This window comes from Carya illinoinensis, chromosome 15 (assembly GCF_018687715.1).
Source record: "Carya illinoinensis cultivar Pawnee chromosome 15, C.illinoinensisPawnee_v1, whole genome shotgun sequence".
Lineage (NCBI taxonomy): Eukaryota > Viridiplantae > Streptophyta > Magnoliopsida > Fagales > Juglandaceae > Carya > Carya illinoinensis.
In genome coordinates, this window is record NC_056766.1 from 41234984 (window position 1) to 41249639 (window position 14656).

Sequence of the window (14656 nt, forward strand, 5' to 3'; positions counted from 1 at the left end):
AGGTTAAAGACGAGGAATAGGAGAAGAAGGAGATGAAAGGACTCCCGGTAATGCGATGGAAGAAGACATTTTGGATGTAAAGTGTAATTCGTTGGAGATGGATATACCGTGGATGACGATTGAGCTCCTTATATAAGTTTAAAGAAGTGGAAACCGGGTTGCATGAGGAACTTCTTGGCAACTTCCGCGTTGCATCATATCAAAAGTAGAGAAAAGAAAAGATGAGAATAAAAGGTTTTCATCTCATGAATTGGCATAACTATTATTGGAGGGAAAGAAACGTCGTCACCTTCTGCCAGCTTTTAATGAGAACAATAAAAAGAAAGCATTCATTAACTGACATTCCGGCCGGTGCGTTGAGCCTCTCTCTTCTCCCTGGTCAAAGAACGCGGCCACATAGTTCTTCAGCAACTTCCTATTTACTCGTGGTGTTGGGCCTCTTTCTCTCCGTCTCAATCATTCCTTATTATTTTTTAATTATTTAATGCTGTAAATTACGACATTTTCCATCTAAGAAAAATATTGTTTTTCCTTTTAACTTTTTTTCTTTTCTAATCATATATATTCTTTAATTAAATTAATAATCACTTATATAAATTAATGACATGTATATTGATATAATGTAAAATAAATTCTTTATTTTTTAATTGAATAAAAACTAAAATTCATATAATAATAAAGTTTACAAATTCAGTAATATGGTTTTTTTGTTGTATATTATAGTTCCTTCTACTTTACTTTCATTTTAAAAAATTTTAACTTATCCCATTTAGTCACATTAGTTTATAAATTATGAGATTTCTTTTATAAACTTAACAATTAAAAAATATCATGATATCTTATTCTTTAAACACAAAAGCATATTGTTGAAATTAAGTGATGATAAATACTTCATTTGGGAGTTTAGGAAGGAATGGAATATAAAGGAATAGGGTAATTATATTATAGGTTATATTAAGCCTGAAAACCGACATCTTTGGTTCGGTACTGTGCCGAACCGACCGTCGACCGACCACCATTTCTCCCTAATTTTGCCGACCGAGAACCGACCGTTAAAGGGGCTGGAACCGGCCGGAACCGATTCCGGCCGGTTCACGGTCGATTCACCGGTTTGGGCCGGTTTGGGCCAATGTTTTGGGCCTCTTTTGGGCCCCTTTTCAGAAGGCTTGTTTTGCTCATTTCAAAGTTTTTGGCCTTTTTCTACTCAATCTAGTGAATTTATTAGTCAATATTCACAATATTTTAAATTTTTCTTCTTGTATTTTTAAAATTCATTACTAGTTTAAAACAATAAAAATAATATTGTTTTAGAAACTAATAATAGTAACTAGTAAGTAGTAATTACTAAATAATACTTTAAAATCTAGTAAGTTAGTTAATAACTAACTACTAAGTAATCAATAAAAGTATCCACTAAATGAGTAGATGTTTAATACAAATACAAATACAAACCAACACAAATTGTTTTAAGTAATAAACAAGCAACTAACACAAATTAAACATTAAAATCTTGGATCTTTAATTCTTCATTCCATATTCGAAAAGTCTTCAATCTTCAATAGTTGGGACGCCTGATTGTGCTCCCATTTCTATATAAATATGAAAAAAAAAATTAAGATTAAACATCAAATATTAATAAATTTGGATAATCAATAAAGAAATGAAATTAACTTATAAAAATAAATTAATATTGAATGAATACATTACCAGATTCTACTACAAAACTCTCAACATTATCCATGGCCTCTCGAAGATCAATTGGCGCCGACGGATGTCGTAACCAATTATGAGTACAAATAAGTGCCTCAACTGTTTTCGGAGCCAATGAACTCCGAAACTGATCAAGTACACGCCCTCCTGTACTAAATGCTGACTCTGAAGCAACAGTGGAAACAGGCATGGCTAACAAATCTCGTGCAATCCTTGCAAGTATAGGATAATTAACCTCATTCTGTCTCTACCAGATCAACAAATCAAAAGATGAACTGAGTGTCTCACAACCATCTGATAAATATCGATCCACCTCTGTTTTAGCAGCAGCTGATTCAATCTCGTTATCTGGCTCATATCAATCCATATACAATTGTGACTCTTCTTCACTTTCTACTGAGGGTATAGATGTCGAAGCGGGCACATGTTCTCGACTACTCGAAATAGAACCAAATGTAGCATTATACTCATCGTATAAGTCGAATAGTAACTGCCTCACACTAGACACCAAATGTAATCCTCGAGTCTCATCATAAATTTTTCTCAAGTTGCGGGTGAGAAGGCCTAACTTATTTCGAGGATCAAGCACAACGGCAACCAACAACAACAAGTTCAGCTTATCCAATGAACCCCAATACTTATCATATTTCGTTCTCATGCTTATTGCCATGTTCATCAAACAACTATTAGAACTCTGACTCAGCCTAACCAATTCTTTTTGGAGCATGCAAATCTCCACAAAACTTGTATTTGCCATGACATGAAGGGACCCAGAAAAGCGACAAGTGGCATCATAGAACATCTTCAAAAATTTCACAAAAACCCGCACTGTCTCCCACTCATCAGCTCTAGGAGGCCCTATGTGTCCCTCATTAAAGTAAGATAGAAAATTGTAATACTCACTCTCCATCCGCCTAAAAGCCTTTTCAAATTTCTCAGCCGCATCCAACATCATGTAAGTTGAATTCCATCGGGTTTGCACATCAAGACACAATAATTTTTTACAATCAATTTTTTCTTTTTCTGCACACTTCTTAAACTTGTCTAATCTAGCAGGGGAGGAGCGCACATATCTAACTGCATTTCTAACCATTGTGATGGCGTCATTACACTCCTTCAAACCCTCATTCACGACAAGATTTAAAATGTGAGCACAACATCTCAAGTGCATGTACTTCCCACCCAACACATTCCCCGTCAAAAAATGCTTCAAGTAAGAAATTGCAGTATCATTTGAGCTAGCATTATCAATAGTCACAGTAAATATCTTATCAATGCCCCAATCAAGGAGGCACGATTCAATATATTTTCCAATTGTATCCCCTCGATGATTAGGGATCAAACAAAAATTAATAATTTTTTTCTTCAACTTCCAATCATTATCAATGAAATGGGCAGTTAGGCACATATAATTCAAATTTTGTATCGATGTCCATGTATCAGTAGTCAATGAAACTCTCATCTCCCCGTCTTTAAACAACTTTCTAAGCTTGGCCTTTTCAGATGTAAACAATTTCATACAGTCTCTTGCAATTGTAACACGGCATGGCACTTTAAATTTTGGTTCAAGTAACCAAACCAACTTCTTAAATCCTTGTCCTTCAACAATTCTAAATGGCAATTAATCAATAATTACCATTTCCGCAATGGCCAACTTCACTGCATCTTCACTATATTTGTGGGTTACAAGATTTCTTACCACGCTACTATCACTCTCTCCAACTTCCTCACCCGCCAATGTTTGTTGATATCTATCTAGAGGCCCGCGTTTATGAGGATTTCTTGGACATGCAGATAAGTGGTTTTGCATAGTTGAAGTCCCATTTCTCTTTGAGTGGCAAGCATAAATCTTGCCACAATAGTTACACTTAGCTTTCGGATCATCTACGGGACAACCCTCAACTTTAGTAAAATGATCTCAAACAACCGATGGGTCATTCTCCTTCCGTTTCCTAGGAAGTGGACAAGTACTACTAGGGGCACTTGAAGGTTTTGGTGTTTGGGTCTCTCCCAAATTTACAGTTTGTTCATCATTATCAAGATCAATTGGAGTTGATGAAGAATCCATCTAACATATGAAACATTAATTTCAAAATTAATTAAGAAACATATATATCATTCACGGCACCAACAAAATAATATATACAGGTTCATGCAATTAGAGATAACTGAGAGAAACTAATTATTTAGTTCTCTTGATCTGCATCATATAGTTTTTCTTTTCCTTTTATCCATCTTTTTGTTTTGTTTTTATCAATGTTAAAAAATTTGTCTGCAGCGCACACTTTTGTTAATTGTTTCATTTTAATTATGCTTCATGATTATTTGGTAGGATGAGTATGTCAAGGCTTAATGGCTTACTAATTACTATGTTGCTTTACTCAAGAAACAACAAGATCCTAGCATGTCCGATGCAAAATAAACACTAATTGATCTTCGAGATTGAACAAAATTTGGAACACTAAAAATATATATTAATGTCCGATGCAAAATAAACACTAAAAATAAACATTAATCTAAAAAAATAAACACTAATTGATCTTCGAGATTGAACAAAAGTTGGAACACTAAAAATATATATTAATGTCCGATGCAAAATAAACACTAAAAATAAACATTAATCTAAACATTAATCCAACATTCCAACTTAGTAAAATGTAAATAGCAAGATCCTATCAAAAAAAAAAAAAAGAAACTTACATTACTTACACCGATAGAGGAAGCCGGAAGGTGCGTCGCGCCGTCGAGCAGAGGCTGGGAAACCGAGAGAGGGCTAGACGCAGGGAGCTGAGCAGTGACCGGGAGAGGGCCAGACGCAGGGAGAATGGGAGAAGCCGAGAAGCGATCGGCGGCCGTATGGAGGATGGGGGGTTTCTGTTTTCAGAAACTGGGAAGGCCAGACGGAAATGGAAAGTCGAAGGGGAAGGGGGGTATTTTACCCTAATACCAAACGACGTCGTTTGGCTTAAGCCAAACGGTGCCGTTTATATTTAAACGTAATAATTTAAGAAGTCAGAAAACGACGCCGTTTCAATTATTTAAGTGAAACAGCGTCGTTTTATATGTATAAAAATGAAAAAAAAAATATAACTGAAACGGTCGGTCGGTTTATCGGTTTATTTAGACCTGAACCGCACGCCGAACCGACCGATGTCGGTTCATGATAATTTTCCTCAACCGCCGACCGGTTCTTGGCCGGTTCCGGCGTCCTGAGGTCGGTTCCGGTCGGTCCGGGGCGGTTGATCAGTTTTCTGTACACGCCTGGGTTATATATGAGAGGAGGATGATAAATAGAATAATAATGGGAAATATTGTTCTTCCTTTTACTCTTTTTTTTTTTTTTTTTGTTTTATCTTTTCCAATCATGTATCGTTTTAATCAAATGAATAATCACTCATCATGAAAACGTATGCCTTGGTCAACCAATAATATAAACTAAAATATTATGCAATTAACTTTAACGAAGTTGAATCAACCAACCAAATACTTGTCGAACAGTTAGAACAAAGCGTTCAGACATATTTGTGAATAAATAAATAGAGAAATGATTTAATTATAAAAAGATTTTATAAAAATAAATTTATAAATAAATATGATTTGATATGATATATTAAATAGTAAAATTATTTTTATGGTACAATAGATCTAATATATCATATGAAAGTAAATTAATTTATAAGTTTATTTTTATAAATCTTTCTACAATTGTAATATTTGTAAAATAAATATAACTCTAGAATTATAAAATTGCTATGCGATGAAAAAAAAAATCCAAACCCTTTAAAGTTATAATCCATGAAATATTTACCTCAATTAACAATCTAAATTTTGTATTATATTTAGTTATTGTATTGTAATTCTTAATAGGGAAACAGAAGTTGAGAAAGTTGAAATGAAAGAGTATAACAGTGGCAAAGAGGGCCACAAGGTGAAGTAGACTTGACGATCATGATCAGAACTGTACAATAATTATGCGTGACAACGTTACAAAAATCTTATATCTTGGCCATAAACTTTTTCGGCAACTTCCCTTTTATTCATGGTGATGGGCTTCTTCTTGGGCCAATCATTCATTCCTAATAAGTGACTATAAAATTAAATTTATAAATTAATATAATTTATATGAAATGTTAAATTTATTTTCTAATAAAAAGAATTTTAATATTTTAATATATTATATTATATTAATTTATAAATTTATTTTTATACTATATATATCATATTAATTTGCAGTCGTTTGCATTCCACCTGGTCCTCAACAGTCGGTAGTAAGAGGACAAGAGGACTTTGGTTGGGTTTGGAACTTTGGTGGCACGTTGCTTGAAAGTGACAGTATATATAAACTTTAATAACTTATTGGTTAATGAATGAGACCGAAGAAACTTATTCGCAACTTCCTTTTTCTTTTTTATTTATTTGTTTATTTATTTTCGATTTGCTATTTAGTAGCCGATCAAGATATAATCCAAGTTTTAAAATCTAATACAAATTGCAGATAGGAGGAAGATGACACGGGGAAGAAGAAAATGGTAGGGGGTTATTAATTCATTTTAAAAATGCGTCGTTTGGCTTAAAGCGCCCTTCTATTACATATATTTTTTTAACTTCTAGACCTTAAAACGATGTTGTTTCACTCATTTAAGTGAAATGGCAACGTTTTATATACATATATTCAAAAAATATATATACATAGACCGGATTAGCGAGTTCAGCAGTTTCCTAGGGGACATTCACGAATACAGGACGAGTATCAGAGGTTGAAACATATTTAAATATTAAAATGAAAATAAATTAAATAATAAATTACTAGTAGTGTGAGCTGTATCCATAAGTGAATTCATAAACCTACAATAATATTTTGAAAGCTTTCAAGTGAATCATATCTTATCATCATTTATGTTTTGTTTGAATTCAGAAATGAGATGAGTTAAAATATTTTGTAAATAGTACTAAGACTTATTAATTAAAATTTATGAATAGTAGTAAATAATAGTGAGATGAGTTGAGATGATTTTCAAATCCAAAGAGAGTATTTTAACAATATGGTTTTGTGTCTAAACAATCATTACTGATGATCTATTTTGATATTTTCCAATAAGATATCATGATATATTTTTTTGAACTGTTAAATTTATAATGAAATCACATAATTTATAAACTAAAATGACTTGATTTGATATACTTTAAAATTTTTTGAAATGAAAATAAAATAAAATAAACAAGAAAAAACCATATTAATTAATTTTTTAACTTTACTATTACGAGATCTCTACCTAAACTAAACATGTTAATTTTAGTTTGTGTTCAATTAAAAAAAATTATTTTAATTTATGTCCATGATGGTATGTATTTTAAAATGTCCTTATTTACTCTATTAAATAGTTAAAAATAATAACGAATGATTGAGCTCGAGAACTAAAAAGAGTTGACCCAGCATTATGAGTAAAAAGGACGTTGCTGAAGTCTAAGAGTATAAATTAAAGCGAAGATTCCAACGATTGTGATGGATCTAATGTTTTAAAAAATATGTTTTTAAATATGTTTTAAAAAATACATATAAAAAACAAAATATAATAAATATGTCCTAAGTATTTGTAATAGCATCTAATGTTCAAATTTTTTTTTAAAATTATTTTTTTAATTTTCTTCTATATTCCAATCTAGACCATTTTTGATTTTTTTTTTCCCATTTTCGCCTATCGCACGCCCAGCCCCAACCGAAGCATCATCTTTTACGGATCATCGTTACGGATTATCTCTTCTCTGTCTCTCTCTCTCTCTCTCTCACGGATCCCCTGTGCACAGCAACCCCATCTGCCGCCGTGAATCCATTTCACACATGACGTGTAGACCGGGTTCACAAAAACACTGAACCGGTTCTAACCTCAGTCTCCCCTCTCCCCGCGCCCTCAATCCCCTCTCAAAATCGTAAGCGTTCTTCGACGAAAGTCCCAAATTGCTTCTCTGTGAAATCCTCAATTCCCTCACGTTTTGTATCCCTTTCAACTTCTTCAATGTGAATCCCTCAAGTTTCCTCATAAAACAATGTTACCTTCTTCTTCTCTATGAATCGCAAAAAACCCCCAACCTGATTTTGAAAACCCCAAATTCTGTCTTCTGCTTCTCAATCGTAGAATATGATTTTGATTTTGAGACCTTTTTCTTCTTCTTCTTCTCTGTGATTTCTCTCAGTCCCCCACGTGCATTTTGATTTCCCCCCCTCCCCCATTTGCTTACACTGTGATTTTTCGCCGATGTGATTTCTCCCATCTCAATCCCACGACCTTTCATCTCTGTCCTGCGATGGTGTGAGTCCGATCCTCCCCTCCACTCTTCAGCAACCTTCATCCCTCTTCTCTTCGAAATCTTCATCTCTTCATCCCTCTTCTCTTTGAAACCTTCATCTCCCCCTCTTCTCTTCAACGACCTTCATCTCCCCCTCATCTCTATAGCTCACCCTCCATTCCTTTGCATTTCCCCCAAAATGAAATGTTACATGGCCTCAGAGAAGGAGATTGGAGAAGATAAAGGTGGAGACTTTGGGGGATTCTGGAAGAGAGAGGTCGAAGGTGAGAGAGAAGAAGTGAAGTAGATGAGAAGTTAGGTAGGGCTCCATTACACCATTTACGGATTTGTTCCCAACAGAAATCTAACATGTAACATCTACTCTCAGCGACCTGCGATAGAGATCTTGAAGGGCATCGCAGGGTGGATCTATGGAAGAGATTTGCCGGTCATGCAGTAAGGTATTTATTCATGTAAATAATTTTCTTCAAAAGGGATTATATGAAATTCTAGGATTTGTGACAAATTCTATGAAATTCTAGTGTTTACTCCATCTATTTCTTTTCTGTAATTCTAGGATTTAGGCATACATTTCAAAGTCTGATTTTTTTTCCCCCCCAGTTTGGATGTGATTTTAGGGCAGCACACTAGCATTTGGAAGGTAGAACACGTCCCTACGTCCAGATCTGCATCTGCCATGGTAAGAATCTTCTTCAAATTGGATTTTTGGCTTCATTCTGATTATATTTATAAGAGCTTGTGATTATCTGACGTTGTTTCGTGCCTTTCTTATCTGGTTTTCATGAATTTGGGTTTCTGTATAATATATGTATATTTGAAAGCAAGTAGTAGAGTAATGGGTTTTCATGTATCTGGTTTTCTGTATAATGTATGTATAATCCGGTTTCATGAATTAGTAGAATAATGGGTTTTTGCAACTATGTAGGGCTTTACAAAACTTTCAAAGCACTTTCAACTGCGATTTATATATTAAATGATAGTCATCCTTTCTTATATTTTTATTGTGATAGAAATTAAAATAGAAGGGTATGGCTGGACGGTGATCTCCACTCTCGGATAAAGGGTTCCTGAAGATGGTACACATCTTGTAACTAAGACAAATTTGAAGTCCAAAACCTTGACTTAGAAGTGGTGCCACATGCTCATTTCATTCACCTTCAAACACTAATTATTTTGTTCTCCACTTAGGGATAGGAATGGAATGGAAGTTTTGATGCAAACAAGAAAATGAGAGCAAACTAATAGTGTGGGGAGTGTCAAGAAGACTGCTCTACAAGCTAATCTATGTTCTTTCTGCTTTACAAGAATTGCATGTATTACAAGAAGACTGCTATACAAGCTACACAAGCTCTGCAAGAATTGCATGTATTACAAGAAGACTACTATACAAGCTACACAAGCTCTGCAAGAATTGCATGTATTACAAGAAGACTCATCAAAAGAATTTCATGTTTTCTGCAATGTTCTTTCCAGCTCTACAAAACTCGGGAGGAGAATTGCATATATTACAAGAAGACTCCTCAAAGAATTGCATGCCCTGCCCTTGGATTATACCCTTGAGGATGCTTAACATATGACTGTTGCCTTTGATTTTTATCTGATCTGAATCCAAGGTTACTTTTGTAATAGAAATCTAAACTTACCTTCTTGTTCTTGTTTCTTTGGTTAACCAATGACTTGGGGAGATCGTTAATTGTCTATGTTCATTTCTTGTTTTGATATAAATTCTAGATCATATGTTAGAAAAATTTGATTCCCATTATGTGAAAAAAATGTCAAATGAGAACTAGAGACTTGACCCGATTCCGGTTTTGCTTTTTATAATATATATATATATATATATAAATTTTAGATTAGTGTGTTAGAAAATTTTGGTTTCTAAATATTATGGAGAAAAATCTCAAATGAGAATCCAGAGATTTGACCCAATTCTGATTTTGCTTTTTATAATATATATATATATATATAAATTTTAGATTAGTGCATTGGAAAATTTTGGCTTCTATTATATGGAGAAAAATCTCAAATGAGAATCCAATTTCTAGTTCCATCTTGTCTGATCAGTATTATAAAATTATTTGACAATGTCTATTGAACATGATAATTATATCAAAATTATGATGCTATTGGCGTATTTAATATTTGCAAGCTTACCAAGCCATACATGTTGGATCTTACAAGGCTAGATCTTACTCAAAATAACAATGAACAATTGACAAAAGGGACGAAACAAAGCACTCTTCCATGTGCTTGAGAGCTGTAAATTAGTGCAAACAATATAGCAATATTCTTGGGCATGTAACTGGTAACCAAAGTTTTCAAATACCTGCATCTAATTTTCCCAAAACATCAAGGCCTAAGTGCCTAACAACATTAAAAATTTAAAATTTATCATTTGTCAAAGTTGTAAAGTTGGTTTTTGCATGTCTTGGATGAAGCTCAACCCTGCTATTCCATTGAAATTAACCACGAGTGCATCTTTTGAAATTAACCACATGTTCATGAAATAAATGCCATCTGGTATGAAATAAATGACTAATGCAAATATAAGAACAGATTCCCATAACTTAAAATCATTCCAGTTATACAAATACATGAGTTTTCTAAATACATAACATGAATGAACATTATGAAATCCAATCAAAATCTTTGCAAAAAGAGTAACATCTTCAGTGAATCCTTTAACAATCCTCTGCATACAACTCTACCATAAACACCATGCATCTCATCGTAGCCTATATTAACAATGCTATCCTGCCCATTCCAACAAAAAACCATTTTCAAAGTTAATGCTCATAATAAGTTTACCCAAATACAATTAGCCAAATTGTAAAAGATAGATCTAATATAGCTAAGGCATCTCCATAAATACTCACCACTGCAGATAGAATAATGTAAAATTTGGAAAAGGGACGTGAGGAAAATCAGAACCAAGGCATCTCCATATAAGTGGCTTGGACTGACAAGAACACCATCATTACACCAATCTGCACGTAACTAACATCCTTAATTGCTCTAGAAACAATTCCCATGATTAAATGCTGCAAAGTACTCCAAAAAATGCAACACTCCAAAAGTTCAATCCCTTCAATTCCAAACAAGAGACAAGGAAGGAGGAAAATGCAACACTCAAAAAATACAAAATGCAGACAGTACAACACTAAAAAAAAAAAAAAATTTGTCAAGACTGGCAAATAAGAGTAAACGGAGGAAAATACACAAGATTGTAAAGAGGAATTATTAATTTAATTTATTTCTAATTGTCAACTATCCTCCTACCCGTAATGATGCTAGCAAGAAGAAAAGGAATGAAAAATCTTGAATCAACCAAATACAACTAATAATTATGTGATGGGGCTTTCCTTTTAGGTAGGCAGTACAGTTATCATCTATACAATTATTTAGTTTTCTTATCTTTCTAATGTTAGAGAGCAGAGTAGACCGGGCAATCAAACTGGCCCAACCAACAACTAGAACTGTATGCATTTGATCGCCAGAAAGCAAATGGCCCCTTCTTGCCGATGAAGGCTTCAAGCAGCGACGATGCCACTGCTCGTGATGTTCGTCCAAAGGTCAAATCAGATATGTAATTATTGGAACAATTGTTAGAGACTCAAATTGTGGATATGCAAGCATGGTAGCTCATATGATGTTCTATATCTCCATGAATCTAGGAACTTTTGCTTGCAAAGCCAATGATGCTTAGCTGGTCTTTTCAAATGATCAAACAAGAGCAGTATTTTTACTATATATATATATATAACTAAATTTTTTATATTTTATAGATGGTATTGGTTTTTAATCTCCAACCGTCTTGATATTTAGGTGCATAAAGGGTACCGGGAGGCAATGTAATCCAATGCCAATTTTGTAAGCATGGTCATCCATAAAAAGTTAATTAGAGATGACTAGATGCAACTCACATACAGACATACTTGCATATATATATGGACGAAGTAAAACTTTATATTGCCTTGGTGACTTGAACTTTGAATACTCACTAGGACAAAAAAGGATCAGATTACTATTACTAGAAACAAATACTACGTGCTGACCAAACAAAGATATAAATAAGATCGGGAACAAACAAGTCAATGGTCATTCCAAAAAGGGCCCTTTTTTGGTTTTTGAAAAAAAAAAAAGCCAAAACTTAACATTAATAGGAGAACCCTAACTGAAGTACTCTACTTGCTTTTAATTTATAAAAAAAAAAGTACTCTACTTGCTTTTTGGGAACAAAAATGGTAGCAATTGGGACACCCAAAAAGGCAAGAAAAGTAATTCCAAATATCAAATCCAATCCAAATACAACTGCTTATAGGCAATTAGGGCTTGAGACCTAGGACTTACCCCATGCAAGCAGGGAAGTGACTGATCCAAGCAGCGATCAAGCTCTTTATCATCACCATAATCACCAAAAATCAAAGCAAAACTCAGTAGTTAGACATGATTCCAAGAAAACCAACGGACGCAACCCTAGATTCTAAAATGGTAGTAAGAAAACAAAAATCGAATCTAAATCCAAAAGATTCGTGATTTTTCTTTCTATGGTATTTATTTATCGAGAATCAGAAAGCAAAATTCCCGCAAATATGGGACTGTCAGGGCATTGATTGGGTGATATAGTTTAATTTCTTGCATCCATAGGATTTAACTTGATGAAATCCTTGCCATGAAATGGGTGAAAACTGGATTCTCACTTGCTAATCACATCTTTGATGAAATATTACAAAGCATAGCGAAAAGGCAATTTTGATCGCATAATGCATAAAGAAGCTCTTTAACTACAGTCTACAGTAGGCAAAAATCCCATCAGCAAATCAAAGGAATCAAGTTTGACAATGATTATTTTTCAAATCAATCGACATTTTATTATCTTTAAGTTTGAGATAATGGCCTTTTCCTTTTTCCATAATTTGCAAAAGCTCTATGAACAACAACCAATCTACCTCCAAAGTCAAAAAGTTGCAACGAATGGGATGAATACACCAAGTATGGGCGATGCAGAAAATTACCTGATGGAAACTTACCTAATTCTTGCAAAGTTGTTTGTCTTGCAGAGGATAAGAGACGACGACGCAGGGTGCTGGGCTGAGGATGTTCAACGGCGACGTGGGACCCAGAGCAGAGGAGGCGTGACGGCGGGTGCTGGGCACAAATGGGCGATGCGGGGTGCTGGGCATTGGATGTGCAACAGCGACGCCCAGAGTAGAGGAGGGGCGACGGCGATGCCCAGACTTCTAAATCTTGACAGCTCTACAAGAAAACGTATGCTCAAAGAAACGCGGCCAAACTTCTTCGGTACCCAGCTTGGTGGGCCTCTTCTCGGAGTCAATCTAAGAGAAATATTGTCTTTCCATTTTCTTTTTACCTTTTCTAATATATATGTTTCTAATTAAATGAAATATAAGATGTAATATTTTTAACATACGTTTAGTATTATGTTGATTCACAAGGATAATTTTTTTTAACAATACTATGCACCAAACTTATGATATATCAAATAGTTAAATCGTAATCAATGCATATTTAACAAAATAAACATTCACAATTACGTACGAGTCTCAGAGGTTGAGACATATTTATATATTAAAATGAAAATAAATTAAATAATAAATTACTAGTAGTGTGAACGCTATCCATTATTGAATTCAGAAAGCTACAATAATATTTTGAAAGCTTCCAAGTGAATCATATGTTATCATCATTTATGTTTTGTTTGAATTTAAAATGAGATGAATTAAAATAGTTTGTAAATAGATTTATTAGTTAAAATTTATGAATAGTAGTGAATAATAGTGAGATGAGTTGAAATGATCTTCAAATCCAAATAGAGTATTTCAACAATATGGTTTTGTGTCTAAACAATCATTACCGATGACCTATTTCGATATTTTCCAATAAGATATCATGATATATTTTTTTGAACTGTTAAATTTATTAAAAAAATCACATAATTTATAAACTAAAATGACTTGATTTGATGTACTTTAAAATTTTTTGAAATGAAAATAAAATAAAATAAACAGGAAAAAACCATATTAATTAATTTTTAAACTTTACTATTACGAGATCTCTATCTAAACTAAACATGTTAATTTTAGTTTGTGTTCAATTAAAAAAATAAAATAATTTTTTTTTTTTAAATTTATGTACATGATGGTATGTATTTTAAAATAAAATTTTATTTTAAAATGTCCTAATTTACTCCATTAAATAGTTAAAAATAATAACAAAAGATTGAACTAGAGAACTAGAAAGAGTCGACCCAGCACGATGAGTAAAAAGGACGTTGTTGAAGTCAAGAGTATAAATTAATGCGAAGATTCCAACGATTACGATGGACACAATTAAAATAAAGATATAATCAATAGATATGTTTTAAAAAAATATATAAAAAACAAAATATAATAAAAACATCTGCTATATATAAATGCAAATTTTAGAGGAATAGTATTTTTATCTAATATTTTTGTATGTCCTAAGTATTTGTAATAACATCTAATGTTCAATTCTTTTTTAATTCTTTTTTTAATTTTCTTCTATATTCCAATCTAGCCCATTTGTATTTTTTTTTTTCCATTTTTACCTAGGACAGTAGTTAATTCAAAATTTTTTATAAACATTATTATTAAATTTA

General features: G+C 33.2%; 2 long non-coding RNA genes across 2 annotated transcripts; one reads left to right on the forward strand and one right to left on the reverse strand.

The window, feature by feature from the left end:
• Positions 1–7552: 7552 nt before the first annotated feature.
• Positions 7553–9709, forward strand: LOC122295552. The gene is made up of 3 exons (XR_006238159.1): positions 7553–8456; positions 8634–8695; positions 9205–9709. It is a non-coding gene; the product is annotated as an uncharacterized LOC122295552 (long non-coding RNA).
• Positions 9710–10552: 843 nt separating this feature from the next.
• Positions 10553–13362, reverse strand: LOC122295551. Its single transcript, XR_006238158.1, has 3 exons — positions 12367–13362; positions 10893–11003; positions 10553–10770 (listed from the first exon to the last, which is right to left on the reverse strand). It is a non-coding gene; the product is annotated as an uncharacterized LOC122295551 (long non-coding RNA).
• Positions 13363–14656: the final 1294 nt, after the last annotated feature.